Source organism: Salmo trutta, unplaced genomic scaffold, assembly GCF_901001165.1.
Source record: "Salmo trutta unplaced genomic scaffold, fSalTru1.1, whole genome shotgun sequence".
Taxonomy (NCBI): domain Eukaryota; kingdom Metazoa; phylum Chordata; class Actinopteri; order Salmoniformes; family Salmonidae; genus Salmo; species Salmo trutta.
Genome location: NW_021823350.1, coordinates 1,126,255 through 1,148,944, shown reverse-complemented (window position 1 = coordinate 1,148,944; position 22,690 = coordinate 1,126,255). Strand labels below are relative to the sequence as shown.

Genomic DNA, 22,690 nt, shown 5'->3' with positions numbered 1-22,690 from the left:
TCCCAGAACAACAGCAAAGGACCTTGTGATGATGCTGGAGGAAACAGGTACAAAAGTATCTATATCCACAGTAAAACGAGTCCTATATCGACATAACCTGAAAGGCCGATCAGCAAGAAAGCTCCAAAACCTCCATAAAAATAGCCAGACTATGGTTTGCAACTGAACACAGGGACAAAGATCGTACTTTTTGGAGAAATGTCCTCTGGTCTGTTGAAACAAAAATATAACTGTTTGGCCATAATGACCATCGCTATGTTTGGAGGAAAAAGAGGGAGGCTTGCAAGCCGAAGAACACTATCCCAACCGCGAAGCACGGGGGTGGCAGCATCATGTTGTGGGGGTGCTTTGCTGCAGGAGGGACTGGTGCACTTCACAAAATAGATGATTATGTAGAAAATGATGTGGATATATTGAAGCAACATCTCATGACGTCAGTCAGGAAGTTAAAGCTTGGACGCAAATAGGTCTTCCAAATGGACAATGGCCCCAAGCATACTTCCAAAGTTGTGGCAAAATGGCTTAAGGGCAACAAAGTCAAGGTATTGGAGTGGCCATCACAAAGCCCTGACCTTAATCTTATAGATAATTTGTGGGCAGAACTGAAAAATCATGTGCGAGCAAGGAGGCCTACAAACCTGACTCAGTTACACCAGCTCTGTCAGGAGGAATGGGCCAAAATTCATCCAACTTATTGTGGGAAGCTTGTGGAAGGCTACCTGAAAAGTTTGACCCAAGTTAACAATTTAAAGCCAATGCTAACAAATACTAATTGAGTGTATGTAAACTTCTGACCCAATGGGAATGTGATGAAAGAAATAAAAGCTGAAATAAATCCTTCTCTCTACTATTATTCTAACATTTCACATTCTTAAAATAAAGTGGTGATCCTAACTGACCTAAGACAGGGGAGTATTTACTAGGATTAAATGCCAGGAATTGTGAAAAACTGAGTTTAAATGTATTTGGCTCAAATGTATGTAAACTTCCGTCTTCAACTGTATATGTATCATATATATCATATAGCATATGCCCACAAAGCAACACTCACTGCTGTGCTGTGATAGCCTGGTTCACCAATATGTTTGTGCTGTCTTCCCAACTGCTACGTACACTGTGAATGACCAAAAAACAGAATTGTCAAGACAGCACAAAAAGATCTATTCCATTTAGGGACACTTGTAGTTAGGAACACTAAGAAAAGTAGAATGAGTGTTGCTTGTTGTGGTTTTAATTGGTGCTGTGATGCAATCTAGAGTGGAAGCAGGGAGGATGATAATGGTTATGTTCCAAATGGTACACTATTCCCTACACCCATAGAGATCTGGTCTAAAGTAGTGCACTACATTTGGAATGAGTTGCCATTTGTGACGCAGTAGGGTGTGTATGGGAGGAAGGCTGATAATATATGTGGGTGAAATAAGCTGTGTTTCACTTCAGTGGTAGTTGTCTCTGAGGATATCAGTTCCCGGTCTCACAGGCTTATTCCACAGATAAGATTACTGTAATGTTTCACTGCGTCAGCACAGACACACACACTGACAGAGAGAGAATGGGCAACACATCTTAGAGCTGGTGGACGAGCATAGAGACAGTTGGTGGAGCAGCATAGAGCCAGTTAGTGGAGCAGCATAGAGACAGTTAGTGGAGCAGCATAGAGCCAGTTAGTGGAGCAGCATAGAGCCAATTGGTGGAGCAGCATAGAGCCAGTTAGTGGAGCAGCATAGAGCCAGTTAGTGGAGCAGCATAGAGACAGTTAGTGGAGCAGCATAGAGACAGTTAGTGGAGCAGCATAGAGCCAGTTAGTGGAGCAGCATAGAGCCAGTTGGTGGAGCAGCATAGAGCCAGTTGGTGGAGCAGCATAGAGCCAGTTGGTGGAGCAGCATAGAGCCAGTTGGTGGAGCAGCATAGGGACAGTTGGTGGAGCAGCATAGAGCCAGTTAGTGGAGCAGCATAGAGACAGTTAGTGGAGCAGCATAGAGCCAGTGGAGCAGCATAGAGCAAGTTAGTGGAGCAGCATAGACCCAGTTAGAAGAGCAGCATAGAGCCAGTTAGTGGAGCAGCATAGAGACAGTTAGTAGAGCAGCATAGAGCCAGTTAGTGGAGCAGCATAGAGACAGTTAGTGGAGCAGCATAGTGACAGTTAGTGGAGCAGCATAGAGACAGTTAGTGGAGCACCATAGAGCCAGTGAGTGGAGCAGCACAGAGTCAGTTAGTGGAGCAATATAGAGCCAGTTAGTGGAGCAGCATAGAGCCAGTTAGTAGAGCAGCATAGAGCAAGTTAGTGGAGCAGCACAGGGCCAGTTAGTGGAGCAGCATAGAGCCAGTTAGTAGAGCAGCATAGAGCCAGTTAGTGGAGCAGCATAGAGCCAGTTAGTGGAGCAGCATAGAGACAATTAGTGGAGCAGCACAGAGCCAGTTAGTGGAGCAGCATAGAGACAGTTATTGGAGCAGCATAGAGACAATTTGTGGAGCAGCATAGAGCCAGTTAGTGGAGCAGCATAGAGACAATTAGTGGAGAAGCATAGAGACAATTAGTGGAGCAGCATAGAGCCAGTTATTGGAGCAGCATAGAGACAATTAGTGGACGAGCATAGAGCCAGTTAGTGGAGCAGCACAGAGGCAGTTATTAGAGCAGCACAGAGACAGTTAGTGGAGCAGCACAGAGCCAGTTAGTGGAGCAGCACAGAGCCAGTTAGTGGATGAGATTAGTGAAAGTCTAGTGTAGACAAGATAAGTCATGTTTGTAATTATTGTAAGCTAGTACAGTAAGTATTGCCTTCGTACGGTAGCTCATTGTGTTTTATCAGTCCTGACAGCTTCTTTCCTTGTTTAAATCCTCTTTCTCAAGCCAAGCTGAACCCTTATAAAAACAAAGATCCCTCTGTATTCTCTGAAATGTCTGTAGCCATCACCCTCTCCCAGGTCTGCCCTAACCCGTGCCCTCTGAGCTTGACCATCAGTAAACTCAATAAGTACTGAGCACCAATATAGAACACTAAGCAGGTGGCAAGAGGCTAGGCTGAAAAGCCAGGGATAGACGGGAATGGAGGAGATAGACAGAGGAATGGAGGAGAGAGGGACGGATCAAATCAAAGCAAAGTTTATTTATCACGTGCGTCGAATACAACAGGTGTAGTAGACCTCACAGTGAAATGCTGAATACAACAGGTGTAGTAGACCTCACAGTGAAATGCTGAATACAACAGGTGTAGACCTCACAGTGAAATGCTGAATACAACAGGTGTAGTAGACCTCACAGTGAAATGCTGAATATAACAGGTGTAGTAGACCTTACAGTGAAATGCTGAATACAACAGGTATAGTAGACCTTACAGTGAAATGCTGAATACAACAGGTGTAGACCTCACAGTGAAATGCTGAATACAACAGGTGTAGTAGACCTCACAGTGAAATGCTGAATATAACAGGTGTAGTAGACCTTACAGTGAAATGCTGAATACAACAGGTATAGTAGACCTTACAGTGAAATGCTGAATACAACAGGTGTAGTAGACCTCACAGTGAAATGCTGAATACAACAGGTGTAGTAGACCTCACAGTGAAATGCTGAATATAACAGGTGTAGTAGACCTTACAGTGAAATGCTGAATACAACAGGTATAGTAGACCTTACAGTGAAATGCTGAATACAACAGGTGTAGTAGACCTTACAGTGAAATGCTGAATACAACAGGTGTAGTAGACCTCACAGTGAAATGCTGAATACAACAGGTGTAGTAGACCTTACAGTGAAATGCTGAATACAACAGGTGTAGTAGACCTTACAGTGAAATGCTGAATACAACAGGTGTAGTAGACCTTACAGTGAAATGCTGAATACAACAGGTATAGTAGACCTTACAGTGAAATGCTGAATACAACAGGTGTAGTAGACCTCACAGTGAAATGCTGAATACAACAGGTGTAGTAGACCTCACAGTGAAATGCTGAATATAACAGGTGTAGTAGACCTTACAGTGAAATGCTGAATACAACAGGTATAGTAGACCTTACAGTGAAATGCTGAATACAACAGGTGTAGTAGACCTTACAGTGAAATGCTGAATACAACAGGTGTAGTAGACCTCACAGTGAAATGCTGAATACAACAGGTGTAGTAGACCTCACAGTGAAATGCTTACTTACAGGCTCTAAACAACAGTGATATTTTTAAGTAAAATAAAAGGTGTTAGGTGAACAATAGATAAGTAAAGAAATAAAAACAACAGTAAAAGACAGTGAAAATAACAGTAGAGAGGCTATATACAGTAGAGAGGCTATATACAGTAGAGAGGCTATATACACTAGAGAGGCTATATACAGTAGCGAGGCTATATACAGTAGAGAGGCTATAACAGTAGAGAGGATACATACAGTAGAGAGGCTATATACAATAGAGAGGCTATATACAGTAGAGAGGCTATATACAGTAGGGAGGCTATATACAATAGGGAGGCTATATACAGTAGAGAGGCTATATACAGTAGAGAGGCTATATACAATAGAGAGGCTATATACAGTAGAGAGGCTATAACAGTAGAGAGGATACATACAGTAGAGAGGCTATATACAATAGAGAGGCTATATACAGTAGAGAGGCTATATACAGTAGGGAGGCTATATACAATAGGGAGGCTATATACAGTAGAGAGGCTATATACAGTAGAGAGGCTATATACAATAGAGAGGCTATATACAGTAGAGAGGCTATATACAGTAGAGAGGATACATACAGTAGGGAGGCTATATACAGTAGCGAGGCTATATACAGTAGGGAGGCTATATACAGTAGAGAGGATACATACAGTAGAGAGGATACATACAGTATAGAGGCTATATACAATAGAGAGGCTATATACACTAGAGAGGCTATATACACTAGCGAGGCTATATACAGTAGGGAGGCTATATACAGTAGAGAGGCTATATACAGTAGGGAGGCTATATACAGTAGAGAGGCTATATACAGTAGCGAGGCCATATACAGTAGAGAGGCTATATACAGTAGAGAAGCTATATACAGTAGCGAGGCTATATACAGTAGAGAGGCCATATACACTAGAGAGGCTATATACAGTAGCGAGGCCATATACACGAGAGGCTATATACAGTAGCGAGGCTATATACAGTAACGAGGCTATAACAGTAGCGAGGCTATAACAGTAGCGAGGCTATGTACAGTAGCGAGGCTATGTATAGTAGAGAGGTTATATACAGTAGCGAGGCTATATACAGTAGTGAGGCTATAACAGTAGCGAGGCTATATACAGTAGAGAGGCTATATACAGTAGCGAGGCTATAACAGTAGCGAGGCTATATACAGTAGAGAGGTATAACAGTAGCGAGGCTATATACAGTAGCGAGACTATTTACAGTAGCGAGGCTATAACATTAGCGAGGCTATATACAGTAGCGAGGCTATATACAGTAGCAAGGCTATATACAGTAGCGAGCCTATATAGAGTAGCGAGGCTATATACAGTAGCGAGGCTATAACAGTAGCGAGGCTATAACAGTAGCGAGGCTATATAGAGTAGCGAGGCTATATACAGTAGCGAGGCTATATAGAGTAGCGAGGCTATATACAGTAGAGAGGCTATAACAGTAGCGAGGCTATATAGAGTAGCGAGGCTATATACAGTAGAGAGGCTATAACAGTAGAGAGGTATAACAGTAGCGAGGCTATATACAGTAGCGAGACTATTTACAGTAGCGAGGCTATAACATTAGCGAGGCTATATACAGTAGCGAGGCTATATACAGTAGCAAGGCTATATACAGTAGCGAGGCTATATAGAGTAGCGAGGCTATATACAGTAGCGAGGCTATAACAGTAGCGAGGCTATAACAGTAGCGAGGCTATATAGAGTAGCGAGGCTATAACAGTAGCGAGGCTATAACAGTAGCGAGGCTATATAGAGTAGCGAGACTATAACAGTAGCGAGGCTATATACATTAGCGAGCTATATACCGTAGCAAGGCTATAACATTAGTGAGGCTATATACATTAGCGAGACTATATACAATAGCGAGGCTATATACAGTACCGAGGCTATAACAGTAGCGAGGCTATATACAGTAGTGAGGCTACAACATTAGTCAGGCTATATACAGTAGCGAGGCTATATACAGTAGCGAGGCTATATACTGTATCGAGTCTATATACATTAGCGAGGCTATATACAGGCACCGGTTAGTTGGGCTGATTGATTCAATATGTACATGTAGGTATGGTTAAGGTGACTATGCATATATGATAAACAGAGAGTAGCAGTAGCGTAAAAGTGTGGTTTACGGGTGGTGGGACACAATGCAGATAGTCCGGGAAGCCAATGTGCGGGGGCATCGGTTAGTCGGCCTATTGAGGTAGTATGTACATGAATGTATAGTTAAAGTGACTATGCATATATGATAAACAGAGAGTAGCAGCAGTGTAAAAGAGGGGTTGGGGGGCACACAATGCAAATAGTCCGGGTAGCCATTTGATTACCTGTTCAGGAGTCTTATGGCTTGGGGGTAAAAGCTGTTGAGAAGCCTTTTGGTCCTCGACTTGGCGCTCTGGTACCGCTTGACGTGCGTTAGCAGAGAGAACAGTCTATGACTGGGGTGGCTGGGGTCTTTGACAATTTTAAGGGCCATCCTCTGACGCCGCCTGGTATAGAGGTCCTGGATGGCAGGCAGCTTAGCCCCAGTGATCTACTTGGCTGTACTCACTACCCTCTGTAGTGCCTTGTGGTCGGAGGCTGAGCAGTTGCCATACCAGGCAGTGATGCAACCAGTCCCGATGCTCTCGATGGTGCAGCTGTAAAACCTTTTGAGGATCTGAGGAGCCATGCCAAATCTTTTCAGTTTCCTGAGGTGGAATAGGCTTTGTCGTGCCCTCTTCACGACTGTCTTGGTGTGTTTGGACCATCCTAGTTTGTTGGTGATGTGGACACCAAGGAACTTGAAGTTCTCAACCTGCTCCGCTACAGCCCTGTCGATGAGAATGTAGTCCACAATCATCTCCTTAGTCTTGGTTACGTTGAGGGATAGGTTGTTATTCTGGCACCACCCAGCCAGGTCTCTGACCTCCTCCCTATAGGCTGTCTCGTCGTTGGTGATCAGGCCTACCACTGTTGTGTCTTCTACAAACTTAATGAGGGTGTTGGAGTCGTGCCTGGCAACACGGTCATGGGTGAACAGGGAGTACAGGAGGGGACTGAGCATGCACCCCTGAGGGGCTCCAGTGTTGAGGATCAGTGTGGCAGATGTGTTGCTACCTACCCTCACCACCTGGGGGCGGCCCGTCAGGAAGTCCAGGATCCAGTTGCAGAGGGAGGTGTTTATTCCCAGGATCCTTAACGTAGTGATGAGCTTTGAGGGTACTATGGTGTTGAACGCTGAGCTGTAGTCAATGAATAGCATTCTCACGTAGGTGTTCCTTTTGTCCAGGTGGGAAAGGGCAGTGTGGAGTGCAATAGAGATTGCATCATCTGTGGATCTGTTTGGGCGGAATGCAAATTGGAGTGGGTCTAGGGTTTCTGGGATAATGTTGTTGGTGTGAGCCATTACCAGCCTTTCAGAGCACTTCATGGCTACGGACGTGAGTGCTACGGGTCTGTAGTCATTTAGGCAGGTTGCCTTGGTGTTCTTGGGCACAGGGACTATGGTGGTCTGCTTGGAGAGAAAAATACAGGGAGGGAGAGAGAGGGAGAGAGAGACAGACAGACAGACAGACAGACAGACAGAGAAAGTGAGCTTTAGCTTAACTTTACCATACTCTTCTCTCCTGTGACAGTCTCTCAGTGGTAAAATACAGTGAATAATTCAATGGTTAGTTTAAGGCCGGACCAATATAAAGTAGGTATCATGTGGGGTACAGCATCTGATGCAGAGATCACTCTGGATTTGGGAAAAGGGTACAGTCATGGTGTGGGATTGTAGAAGTGGTGCTGTCAATACACTGACTGCTGGAGCGTTACGTTTATACAGGGGATCTCCTGGAAGATGACCTTTTGAAAGAACGTACAGTCTGAGAAAAAGTTGATTTTCTGGGTTAAACAGATTGTTGGACACCTTCCTTCAATCTGACCAATATCAGTTACTGTATAGAATAGATCATACCTGGACTCCCGAGAGGCGCAGCGGTTAAGGCACTGGATCTCAGTGCAAGAGGCGTCACTGCAGTCCCTGGTTCGAATCCAAGCTTCATCACATCCGGGTTGGGAGTCCCAGAAGGCAGTGCGCAATTGGCCAGGCGTCGTCCGGGTTTAGCCATGATAGGCTCGTCATTGTAAATAATTATTTGTTCTTAACTGGCTTGCCTCGTTAAATAAAGGTTAAATTAAAAAAATATTAAATGAATATACATGTGTTATAGGTCAAAGTGCTGCAGCACGGCAATGTGTTGATAAACCAATGAGCTAGTTGAAACATACTGTCTTCCAGACAAGAAAAGGTAACTATGTAGACAGGGTTATAATGAATAAAGGTAACTATGTAGACAGGGTTATAATGAATAAAGGTAACTATGTAGACAGGGTTATAATGAATAAAAGTAACTATGTAGACAGGGTTATAATGAATAAAGGGAGGTACAGTATGTAGACAGGGTTATAATGAATAAAGGTAACTATGTAGACAGGGTTATAATGAATAAAGGTAACTATGTAGACAGGGTTATAATGAATAAAGGTAACTATGTAGACAGGGTTATAATGAATAAAGGTAACTATGTAGACAGGGTTATAATGAATAAAGGTAACTATGTAGACAGGGTTATAATGAATAAAGGTAACTATGTAGACAGGGCTATAATGAATAATGGTAACTATGTAGACAGGGTTATAATGCATAAAGGTAACTATGTAGACAGGGTTATAATGAATAAAGGTAACTATGTAGACAGGGTTATAATGAATAAAGGGAGGTACAGTATGTAGACAGGGTTATAATGAATAAAGGTAACTATGTAGACAGGGTTATAATGAATAAAGAGAGGTACAGTATGTAGACAGGGTTATAATGAATAAAGGTAACTATGTAGACAGGGTTATAATGAATAAAGGGAGGTACAGTATGTAGACAGGGTTATAATGAATAAAGGTAACTATGTAGACAGGGTAATAATGAATAAAGGGAGGTACAGTATGTAGACAGGGTTATAATGAATAAAGGTAACTATGTAGACAGGGTTATAATGCATAAAGGTAACTATGTAGACAGGGTTATAATGAATAAAGGTAGCTATGTAGACAGTGTTATAATGAATAAAGGTAACTATGTAGACAGGGTTATAATGAATAAAGGTAACTATGTAGACAGGGTTATAATGAATAAAGGTAACTATGTAGACAGGGTTATAATGAATAAAGGTAACTATGTAGACAGGGTTATAATGAATAAAGGTAACTATGTAGACAGGGTTATAATGAATAAAGGTAACTATGTAGACAGGGTTATAATGAATAAAGGTAACTATGTAGACAGGGTTATAATGAATAAAGGTAACTATGTAGACAGGGTTATAATGAATAAAGGTAACTATGTAGACAGGGTTATAATGAATAAAGGTAACTATGTAGACAGGGTTATAATGAATAAAGGTAACTATGTAGACAGGTTATAATGAATAAAGGTAACTATGTAGACAGGGTTATAATGAATAAGGTAACTATGTAGACAGGGTTATAATGGAATAAGGTAACTATGTAGACAGGGTTATAATGAATAAAGGTAACTATGTAGACAGGGTTATAATGAATAAAGGTAACTATGTAGACAGGGTTATAATGAATAACGGTAACTATGTAGACAGGGTTATAATGAATAAAGGTAGCTATGTAGACAGGTTATAATGAATAAAGAGGTAAGCTATGTAGACAGGGTTATAATGAATAAAGGTACTATGTAGAACAGGGTTATAATGAATAAGAGAGGTACAGTATGTAGACAGGGTTATAATGAATAAAGGTAACTATGTAGGTACTTAGGGTTATTAATGAATAAGGAAACTATGTAGACAGGGTTATAATGAATAAAGGTAACTATGTAGACAGGGTTATAATGAATAAAGGTAACTATGTAGACAGGGTAATGATAAAGGTAACTATGTAGACAGGGTTATAAGAATAAGAGAGGTACAGTATGTAGACAGGGTTATAATGAATAAAGGTAGCTATGTAGACAGGGTTATAATGAATAAAGGTAACTATGTAGACAGGGTTATAATGAATAAAGGTAACTATGTAGACAGGGTTATAATGAATAAAGGTAACTATGTAGACAGGGTTATAATGAATAAAAGTAACTATGTAGACAGGGTTATAATGAATAAAGGTAACTATGTAGACAGGGTTATAATGAATAAAGGTAACTATGTAGACAGGGTTATAATGAATAAAGGTAACTATGTAGACAGGGTTATAATGAATAAAGGTAACTATGTAGACAGGGTTATAATGAATAAAGGTAACTATGTAGACAGGGTTATAATGAATAAAGGTAACTATGTAGACAGGGTTATAATGAATAAAGGTAACTATGTAGACAGGGTTATAATGAATAAAGGTAACTATGTAGACAGGGTTATAATGAATAAAGGTAACTATGTAGACAGGGTTATAATGAATAAAGGTAACTATGTAGACAGGGTTATAATGAATAAAGGTAACTATGTAGACAGGGTTATAATGAATAAAGGTAACTATGTAGACAGGGTTATAATGAATAAAGGTAACTATGTAGACAGGGTTATAATGAATAAGGTACTATGTAGACAGGGTTATAATGAATAAAGGTAACTATGTAGACAGGGTTATAATGAATAAAGGTAACTATGTAGACAGGGTTATAATGAATAAAGGTAACTATGTAGACAGGGTTATAATGAATAAGGAGGTAACTATGTAGACAGGGTTATAATGAATAAAGGTAACTATGTAGACAGGGTTATAATGAATAAAGGTAACTATGTAGACAGGGTTATAATGAATAAAGGTAACTATGTAGACAGGGTTATAATGAATAAAGGTAACTATGTAGACAGGGTTATAATGAATAAAGGTAACTATGTAGACAGGGTTATAATGAATAAAGGTAACTATGTAGACAGGGTTATAATGAATAAAGGTAACTATGTAGACAGGGTTATAATGAATAAAGGTAACTATGTAGACAGGGTTATAATGAATAAAGGTAACTATGTAGACAGGGTTATAATGAATAAAGGTAACTATGTAGACAGGGTTATAATGAATAAAGGTAACTATGTAGACAGGGTTATAATGAATAAAGGTAACTATGTAGACAGGGTTATAATGAATAAAGGTAAATATGTAGACAGGGTTATAATGAATAAAGGTAACTATGTAGACAGGGTTATAATGAATAAAGGGAGGTAACTATGTAGACAGGGTTATAATGAATAAAGGTAACTATGTAGACAGGGTTATAATGAATAAAGGTAACTATGTAGACAGGGTTATAATGAATAAAGGTAACTATGTAGACAGGGTTATAATGAATAAAGGTAACTATGTAGACAGGGTTATAATGAATAAAGAGTAACTATGTAGACAGGGTTATAATGAATAAAGGTAGCTATGTAGACAGGGTTATAATGAATAAAGAGAGGTACAGTATGTAGACAGGGTTATAATGAATAAAGGTAACTATGTAGACAGGGTTATAATGAATAAAGGTAACTATGTAGACAGGGTTATAATGAATAAAGGTAACTATGTAGACAGGGTTATAATGAATAAAGGTAACTATGTAGACAGGGTTATAATGAATAAAGAGAGGTACAGTATGTAGACAGGGTTATAATGAATAAAGGTAGCTATGTAGACAGGGTTATAATGAATAAAGGTAACTATGTAGACAGGGTTATAATGAATAAAGGTAACTATGTAGACAGGGTTATAATGAATAAAGGTAACTATGTAGACAGGGTTATAATGAATAAAAGTAACTATGTAGACAGGGTTATAATGAATAAAGGTAACTATGTAGACAGGGTTATAATGAATAAAGGTAACTATGTAGACAGGGTTATAATGAATAAAGGTAACTATGTAGACAGGGTTATAATGAATAAAGGTAACTATGTAGACAGGGTTATAATGAATAAAGGTAACTATGTAGACAGGGTTATAATGAATAAAGGTAACTATGTAGACAGGGTTATAATGAATAAAGGTAACTATGTAGACAGGGTTATAATGAATAAAGGTAACTATGTAGACAGGGTTATAATGAATAAAAGTAACTATGTAGACAGGGTTATAATGAATAAAGGTAACTATGTAGACGGGGTTATAATGAATAAAGGTAACTATGTAGACAGGGTTATAATGAATAAAGGTAACTATTTAGACAGGGTTATAATGAATAAAGAGAGGTACAGTATGTAGACAGGGTTATAATGAATAAAGGTAACTATGTAGACAGGGTTATAATGAATTTAGGTAACTATGTAGACAGGGTTATAATGAATAAAGGTAACTATGTAGACAGGGTTATAATGAATAAAGGTAACTATGTAGACAGGGTTATAATGAATAAAGAGAGGTACAGTATGTAGACAGGGTTATAATGAATAATGGTAACTATGTAGACAGGGTAATAATGAATAAAGGTAACTATGTAGACAGGGTTATAATGAATAAAGGTAACTATGTAGACAGGGTTATAATGAATAAAGGTAACTATGTACACAGGGTTATAATGAATAAAGGTAACTATGTAGACAGGGTTATAATGAATAAAGGTAACTATGTAGACAGGGTTATAATGAATAAAGGTAACTATGTAGACAGGGTTATAATGGATAAAGGTAACTATGTAGACAGGGTTATAATGAATAAAGTTAACTATGTAGACAGGGTTATAATGAATAAAGGTAACTATGTAGACAGGGTTATAATGAATAAAGGTAACTATGTAGACAGGGTTATAATGAATAAAGGGAGGTACAGTATGTAGACAGGGTTATAATGAATAAAGGTAACTATGTAGACAGGGTTATAATGAATAAAGGTAACTATGTAGACAGGGTTATAATGAATAAAGGGAGGTAACTATGTAGACAGGGTTATAATGAATAAAGGTAACTATGTAGACAGGGTTATAATGAATAAAGGTAACTATGTAGACAGGGTTATAATGAATAAAGGTAACTATGTAGACAGGGTTATAATGAATAAAGGTAACTATGTAGACAGGGTTATAATGAATAAAGGTAACTATGTAGACAGGGTTATAATGAATAAAGGGAGGTACAGTATGTAGACAGGGTTATAATGAATAAAGGTAACTATGTAGACAGGGTTATAATGAATAAAGGTAACTATGTAGACAGGGTTATAATGAACAAAGGTAACTATGTAGACAGGGTTATAATGAATAAACCTAACTATGTAGACAGGGTTATAATGAATAAAGGGAGGTACAGTATGTAGACAGGGTTATAATGAATAAAGGTAACTATGTAGACAGTTGTGATAATGAATAAAGAGAGGTACAGTATGTAGACAGGGTTATAATGAATAAGGGTAATTATGTAGACAGTTGTGATGAATAAATTGAGCCCTCAGGCATGGTTGTGGGGTTCATTTGATTCAGCATACTGTCTTTTTATTTGAGGATAGTAAAGAACAAACTGGGCCGCCATAACAATGAGGAAGGTGTAATGCCAGGGGTATGGTTTATCCAATATACTGTAGAACACTCCATATAGACATGCAGGCACACACCCACTGAGGGATGAAACTCACTACTCAGCCTGAAGTGTCCCCACTTGGGGATGAAACTCACTAGTGTCCCCACTTGGGGATGAAACTCACTACTCAGCCTGAAGTGTCCCCACTTGGGGATGAAACTCACTACTCAGCCTGAAGTGTCCCCACTTGGGGATGAAACTCACTACTCAGCCTGAAGGGTCCTCACTTGAGGATGAAACTCACTACTCAGCCTGAAGTGTCCCCACTTGGGGATGAAACTCACTACTCAGCCTGAAGGGTCCTCACTTGAGGATGAAACTCACTACTCAGCCTGAAGTGTCCCCACTTGAGGATGAAACTCACTACTCAGCTTGAAGTGTCCCCACTTGGGGATGAAACTCACTACTCAGCCTGAAGTGTCCCCACTTGGGGATGAAACTCACTACTCAGCCTGCTTGCTAACTGCTTGCTAACTATACACTGTACTGCATGATTGTAGCGTGTTTACTAACGCTTTAATTCTAGTAGCTACACTGCAGGTCAAAAGTTGAGTATGGTGTTCTAAAACTTTTGACCAGTAGTTTATGTTGACCTGACGTTAGCTAATATGGTGACAATAATCTAAACAGTGGGTAGCTGTTAGCGGTTATGATATGAAGGTTTGGCTTATTAAGGTTTTTACGCTTAGTCACAGATAGCTGATGTGTTGTGCACTGAAGTCCACAAGGGAAAAGGAGGAGGAGGAGAGTGCGTAGATGTGAGAAGGAACTATCCAATGATAAAAGGGATCATGCTGTTTCTATGTGGCTGCTATGGAAGTGAACTGTGTTTGGGTGTGATCAGGGGTGTATTCATTCCGCCGATTCTGTTGAAAAACGATTCTTAAATGGAACAAAACAGTGATAAACATACCTGAATTTGTCCAATAGAAACTATAGTTTTTCAATTGTTGAATTAATGATTACACCCTAGATCAGCTAGATGCAAGCAAGATTGTGCAAGGTGTGATAGCAGGATTACAAGATTATGTTATATTTATGCACCAAATGGTTGTTTTATGAAATAGAGTAAGCTTCTTAGGACTCTCTCTCTCTCTCCCTTTTTGAGTTAAATGAGAGGAGTCTTTTTGAAGCTTTGGCTGGCAACTGTTAAAGAGATGGTTTCCACTCTCGCTTCCTGCAATTAGTCTGGATGCATGGTCAAGGGAAATGGGTTTTGCTAGAGATAGCTTGAGCTGACAATGGCTTGGTGATAAAAACCTAAAGTTGACATCTCCTAGACAAGATGTGGTGTCTGTGACCCGAGATAGAGATAGTCTGGAAGAGTTTAGAACAATGCCTCATTGTCTCATCTTCCTGGCATCTGGGAAACTAAGCCGGGTTGGTGGTAAAACATAATCCTGTGTAGATAAACAAGGTGTCTTATGGGAGTTGGAACCAGTCTGACTTAGCATTTTTAAGTCCTATATTTTATCATTATCAGTTAGGTTCTCGGCCTAACAGTCAGGACTGTTGGGTCGATGGTTTCGTTATTTCAATAATTAATTGATATCGGAAAAATATGATTGTTTGAAGAAATGACAAAGTCTCTCTCACTTGAACAGAATATTACACCACAAAGGCAGTGTTAAAATGTCAAAGTCTGTCACCTCGATTACTCAAATCTGTTTCTCGACCTGAGCACCTACGGTTGAAGTCAGAAGTTTACATACACCTTAGCCAAATACATTTAAACTCAGTTTTTCACAATTCCTGACATTTAATCCGAGTAAAAAGTCCCTGTTTTAGGTCAGTTAGGATCACCACTTTATTTTAAGAATGTGAAATGTCAGAATAATAGTAGAGACAATTATTTATTTCAGCTTTTAATTCTTTCATCACATTCCCAGTTGGTCAGAAGTTTACATACACTCAATTAGTATTTCGTAGCATTGCCTTTAAATTGTTTAACTTGGGTCAAGCGTTTCAGGTAGCCTTCCACAAGCTTCCCACAATAAGTTCCTGACAGAGCTGGTGTAAATGAGTCAGGTTTGTAGGCCTCCTTGCTCGCACACGCTTTTTCAGTTCTGCCCACAAATGTTCTATGGGATTGAGGTCAAGGCTTTGTGATGACCACTCCAATACCTACCTATGCTTGGGGTCATTGTCCATTTGGAAGACCCATTGTCACGAACGTCGTAATAAGTGGACCAAGGCACAGCGGGTTGAGTGCTCATTTTCACTTTTATTTTGAACACTTAAATAAACAAAACAATGAACGAACGAACTAACAGTCTTGCAGGCAAACCACAGCAGTGCAAAGAACAACCTCCCACAATACCCATAACAAACATACTCCTAAATATAGGACCTTCAATCAGAGGCAACGATAACCAGCTGCCTCCAATTTAAGGCCCCAATCCCAATTACCTAAACATAGATCTAAATACCCTAGAACAGACATAGAACTATACAACATAGAACTAAACCAAAAACCCCTGAATACATAAATCAAACACCCCTCTACATAAACACACACTCAAAACCATATAAAACAAATACCCCCTGCCACGTCCTGACCAAACTATAATAACAAATAACCCCTTTACTGGTCAGGACGTGACACCCATTTGCGACCAAGCTTTAACTTCCTGATGTCTTGAGATGTTGCTTCAATATATGCACATAATTTTCCTACCTCATGATGCCATCTATTTTGTGAAGTGCACCAGTCCTTCCTGCAGAAAAGCACCCCCACAACATGATGCTGCCACCCCCGTGATTCACGGTTGGGATGGTGTTCTTTGGCTTGCAAGCCTCCCCCTTTTACCTCCAAACATAACGATGGTCATTATGGCCAAACAGTGATTTTTTTGTTTCATCAGACCAGAGGACATTTCTTCAAAAAGTACAATCTTTGTCCCCATGTGCAGTTGCAAACCATAGTCTGGCTTTTTTATGGCAGTTTTGGAGCAGTAGCTTCTTCCTTGCTGAGCAGCCTTTCAGGTTATGTCGATATAGGACTCGTTTTACTGTGGATATAGATAGTTTTGTACCTGTTTCCTCCAGCATCTTCAAAAGGTCCTTTGCTGCTGTTCTGGGATTGATTTGCACTTTTCGCACCAAAGTACGTTCATCTCTAAGAGACAGAACGTGTCTCCTTCCTGAGCGGTATGACGGCTACGTGGTCCCATGGTGTTTATACTTGTGTACTATTGTTTGTACAGATGAACGTGGTACCTTCAGGCATTTGGAAGTTGCTCCCAAGGATGAACCAGACTTGTGGAGGTCTACAATTTATTTCTGAGGTCTGGCTGATTTCTTTTGATTTTCCCGTGACGTAAAGCAAAGAGGCACTGTGTTTGAAGGTAGGCCTTGAAATGCATCCACAGGTACACCTCCAATTGACTCAAATGATATCACTTGGCCTATCACATCATTTTCTGGAATTTTCCAAGCTGTTTAAAGGCATAGTCATCTTAGCTTTTGACCCACTGGAATTGTGATACAGTGAATTATAAGTGAAATAATCTGTCTGTAAACAATTGTTGGAAAAATGACTTGTGTCATGCACAAAGTAGATGTCCTAACCGACTTGCCAAAACTATAGTTTGTCAACAAGAAATTTGTGGAGTGGTTGAAAAACGAGTTTTAATGACTCCAACCTAAGTGTATGTAAACGTCCGACTTCAACTGTACGTTGTAAACTTTCATTCATAGGCTAGATTGGATCAACCTCAAGATAGGTATAGGGAATATTCTAGTATCATGTAGTAGCCTAAACCTATCGATGTGTAGCTAGCTTTCTGTGGCCCAACTGGTAAGACGTTCCAGGAGGGCGATCACATGTGTTTGCAAGGCAGAAATACTGTCTAAGCAAGCAGTGTGACGTCCGTTACAAATGCACACAGACATCTGAGTTCCTCCCCGACCATTTCTAGAACGCAAACACATTCTACCCATTTTGATTAGTCCCTAAAAACGATGGTTTGGGCCAGAACTACACGTGGGTAAAGCAGTGTTTTAAAAATTGATTCTCTGAATGGTTATAAACGTTCCGATCGCTGATTACTTTGTTTGGTACAACACCCCTCATTTTGACATCACCACAAACGTCTTCAACGACGGCAGTCTCATTATGTAGTGAACATAGAACAGCGGAAGAATTCAGTTTGAGTCGTCAGGCAGTAAGTGTTGCACCTCTCCCTGAGATCTACATGTCCTCTCCCATTAAGGAAAGGGAGATGAATCTATACAGCATGAACCTGACAGGCATGTCCTCTCCCATTAAGTAAAGGGATATTTGTATTTGTATTTATTATGGATCCCCATTAGCTGCTGTATGTGTGTGTGTGTGTGTGTGTGTGTGTGTGTGTGTGTGTGTGTGTGTGTGTGTGTGTGTGTGTGTGTGTGTGTGTGTGTGTGTGTGTGTGTGTGTGTGTGTGTGTGTGTGTGTGTGTGTGTGTGTATGTGTCTGTGTGTGTGTGTGTATGTGTCTGTGCCTATGTTTGTGTTGATTCACAGTCCCTGCTGTTCCCTAAGGTCTTTTTTAATCTGTTTTTTAAATCTAATTCTACTGCTTGCATCAGTTACCTGATGTGGAATAGAGTTCCATGGCTCTATGTTGTACTGTGTGCCTCCCATAGTCTGTTCTGGACTTGGGGACTGTGAAGAGACCTCTTGTGGCATGTCTTGTGGGGTATGCATTGGTGTCCGAGCTGTGTGCCAGTAGTTTAGACAGACAGCTCGGTGCATTCAACATGTCAATACCTCTCATAAATAAAAGTAGTGATGAAGTCAATCTCTCCTCCACTTTCAGCCAGGAGAGATTGACATGCATATTATTAATATTAGCTCTCTGTGTACATCCAAGGGCCAGCCGTGCCGCCCTGTTCTGAGCCAGCCGTGCTGCCCTGTTCTGAGCCAGCCGTGCTGCCCTGTTCTGAGCCAGCCGTGCCGCCCTGTTCTGAGCCAGCCGTGCCGCCCTGTTCTGAGCCAGCCGTGCTGCCCTGTTCTGAGCCAGCCGTGCTGCCCTGTTCTGAGCCAGCCGTGCTGCCCTGTTCTGAGCCAGCCGTGCTGCCCTGTTCTGAGCCAATTGCAATTTTCCTAAGTCCTTTTTTTGTGGCACCTGACCACACGACTGAACAATAGTCAAGGTGTGACAAAACTAGGGCCTGTAGGACCTGCCTTGTTGATAGTGTTGTTAAGGCAGAGCATCGCTTTATTACAGACAGACTTCTCCCCATCTTAGCTACTACTGCATCAATATGTTTTGACCATGACAGTTTACAATCTAGGGTTACTCCAAGCGGTTTAGTCATCTCAACTTGCTCAATTTCCACATTGAGTGAGTGTTTTGTTCCAAATACAATGCTTTTAGTTTTAGAAATATTTAGGGCTAACTTATTCCTTGCCACCCACTCTGAAACTAACTGCAGCTCTTTGTTGAGTGTTGAAGTCATTTCAGTCGCTGTAGTAGCTGACGTGTAAAGTGTTGAGTCATCCGCATACATAGACACTCTGGCTTTACTCAAAGTCAGTGGCATGTCTTTAGTAAAAAGTATTTTTTTAAAAGGGGCCTAAACATGAATATGAATCTACAGAGAATGAAACTGACAGGCATGTCCTCTCCCATTAAGTAAAGGGATATGAATCTATAGAGCATGAAACTGACAGGCATGTCCTCTCCCATTAAGTAAAGGGATATGAATCTATAGAGCATGAAACTGACAGGCATGTCCTCTCCCATTAAGTAAAGGGATATGAATCTATAGAACATGAAACTGACAGGCATGTCCTCTCCCATTAAGTAAAGGGATATGAATCTATAGAGCATGAAACTGACAGGCATGTCCTCTCCCATTAAGTAAAGGGATATGAATCTATAGAGCATGAAACTGACAGGCATGTTCTCTCCCATTAAGTAAAGGGATATGAATCTATAGAGCATGAAACTGACAGGCATGTCCTCTCCCATTAAGTAAAGGGATATGAATCTATAGAACATTAAACTGACAGGCATGTCCTCTCCCATTAAGTAAAGGGATATGAATCTACAGAGCATGAAACTGACAGGCATGTCCTCTCCCATTAAGTAAAGGGATATGAATCTATAGAGCATGAAACTGACAGGCATGTCCTCTCCCATTAAGTAAAGGGATATGAATCTACAGAGCATGAAACTGACAGGCATGTTCTCTCCCATTAAGTAAAGGGATATGAATCTATAGAGCATGAAACTGACAGGCATGTTCTCTCCCATTAAGTAAAGGGATATGAATCTATAGAGCATGAAACTGACAGGCATGTCCTCTCCCATTAAGTAAAGGGATATGAATCTATAGAACATGAAACTGACAGGCATGTCCTCTCCCATTAAGTAAAGGGATATGAATCTATAGAGCATGAAACTGACAGGCATGTTCTCTCCCATTAAGTAAAGGGATATGAATCTATAGAGCATGAAACTGACAGGCATGTCCTCTCCCATTAAGTAAAGGGATATGAATCTATAGAGCATGAAACTGACAGGCATGTCCTCTCCCATTAAGTAAAGGGATATTCATTTTTTTTTTACATTTCCTGCGTTGCATCAGGGTGATCAAATTGAGATCCTACATCTGTATACAGTGCACCGCTATTTTAGACCGGGTCAAAGCTAGTGCGCTGTCTAGGCTATAAATGTGCCGTTTGGGATGCAACCTTGAACATATATTGGTTTTGTTATGTGATTTACACACACCAACAATGACCCCATAGGCCTCTATTACACAGCTCCCCACCAACAATGACCCCATAGGCCTCTATTACACATCTCTCCACCAACCAAGGATGTGTCCCAAATGGCACCATATTCCCTATATAGTGCACTACCTTTAACCACCAGGGTCTAAAGTAGTGCACTACTTTGGGAATAGGGTGCCATTTGGGACACCCCCCCCCCCCCCAATAAATGTTAATACCAAACGGGTAAACGGATACTGGAAGAGCTGATTTACTAATCGATACTGAGTGTTTCTGTGTCAAAGGCTTTCATTAGAATGGCTCATAAATAATGACTTTAGAAAGAGAAGCCACCCAACAAAAAAACAATAATGTCCAATGGTGTTGCTGTGTTGTAAAGGGAGTCCCCTTACCCTCGTCTCATCAGCTGGCTCATCTAGTCCTGAGGATATGGAATAACACTAGACTGTGACTACATCCCAAATGGCACCCTATTACCTACTGTATATAGGGCACTACTATTGACCAGGGCCCATAAGGCTTTGGCCAAAAGTAGTGCACTACGTAAGGAATAGAATACAATTTGGGACTCCCTGCGCTTTCTGTCACAGGATGGAGAGTTGATCCCCTTAAGAAAGATAATGTATTGAGTTTCAGAGGAGAAGAAATGCAATTGGTTTTTTAATGGAATCTTTAAGTATTAAAATTGTATTTTCAGTAGATTGTAACCTGTCTGCTGCTGTCTGAATATAGAAACAAGGAGACAGAGCAGTCTGTGGTGAAATGCTTCTGTACAAGATGTTTTCTTGTTTTCAATATATTTTGTCAGCAATCAGTACCGTGATGTCAATACCAGGATATCAGTACCATGATATCAGTACCATGATAACAGTACCAGATCTATAGTCTACATATTACATAGAGAGACCAGATCTATAGTCTACATATTACATAGAGAGACCAGATCTATAGTCTACATATTACATAGAGAAGAGACCAGATCTATAGTCTACATATTACATAGAGAGAGACCAGATCTATAGTCTACATATTACATAGAGAGACCAGATCTATAGTCTACATATTACATAGAGAGACCAGATCTATAGTCTACATATTACATAGAGAGACCAGATCTATAATCTACATATTACATAGAGAGACCAGATCTATAGTCTACATATTACATAGAGAGACCAGATCTATAGTCTACATATTACATAGATACCATATCTATAGTCTACATATTACATAGATACCAGATCTATAGTCTAAATATTACATAGAGAGACCAGATCTATAGTCTGCATATTACATAGAGAGACCAGATCTATAGTCTACATATTACATAGAGAGACCAGATCTATAGTCTACATATTACATAGAGAGACCAGATCTATAGTCTACATATTACATAGAGAGACCAGATCTATAGTCTACATATTACAAGGAGAGACCAGATCTATAGTCTACATATTACATAGAGAAGAGACCAGATCTGTAGTCTACATATTACATAGAGAGACCAGATCTATAGTCTACATATTACATAGAGAGACCAGATCTATAGTCTACATATTACATAGAGAGACCAGATCTATAGTCTACATATTACAAGGAGAGACCAGATCTATAGTCTACATATTACATAGAGAAGAGACCAGATCTATAGTCTACATATTACATAGAGAAGAGACCAGATCTGTAGTCTACATATTACAAGGAGAGACCAGATCTATAGTCTACATATTACATAGAGAGACCAGATCTGTAGTCTACATATTACATAGAGAGACCAGATCTATAGTCTACATATTACATAGAGAGACCAGATCTATAGTCTACATATTACATAGAGAGACCAGATCTATAGTCTACATATTACATAGAGAGACCAGATCTATAGTCTACATATTACATAGAGAGACCAGATCTATAGTCTACATATTACATAGAGAGACCAGATCTATAGTCTACATATTACATAGAGAGACCAGATCTATAGTCTACATATTACATAGAGAGACCAGATCTATAGTCTACATATTACATAGAGAAGAGACCAGATCTATAGTCTACATATTACATAGAGAGAGACCAGATCTATAGTCTACATATTACATAGAGAGACCAGATCTATAGTCTACATATTACATAGAGAGACCAGATCTATAGTCTACATATTACATAGAGAGACCAGATCTATAGTCTACATATTACATAGACGGACCAGATCTATAGTCTACATATTACATAGAGAGACCAGATCTATAGTCTACA

At 39.9% G+C, this 22,690-nt stretch overlaps 1 protein-coding gene across 3 annotated transcripts in view; it reads left to right on the top strand.

The window, feature by feature from the left end:
- LOC115190190 (transcription elongation regulator 1-like protein) overlaps nt 1-22,690 on the top strand; it is a 198,076-nt gene that overhangs the window by 90,264 nt on the left and 85,122 nt on the right. The gene's annotated exons all lie outside the window — the stretch shown is intronic.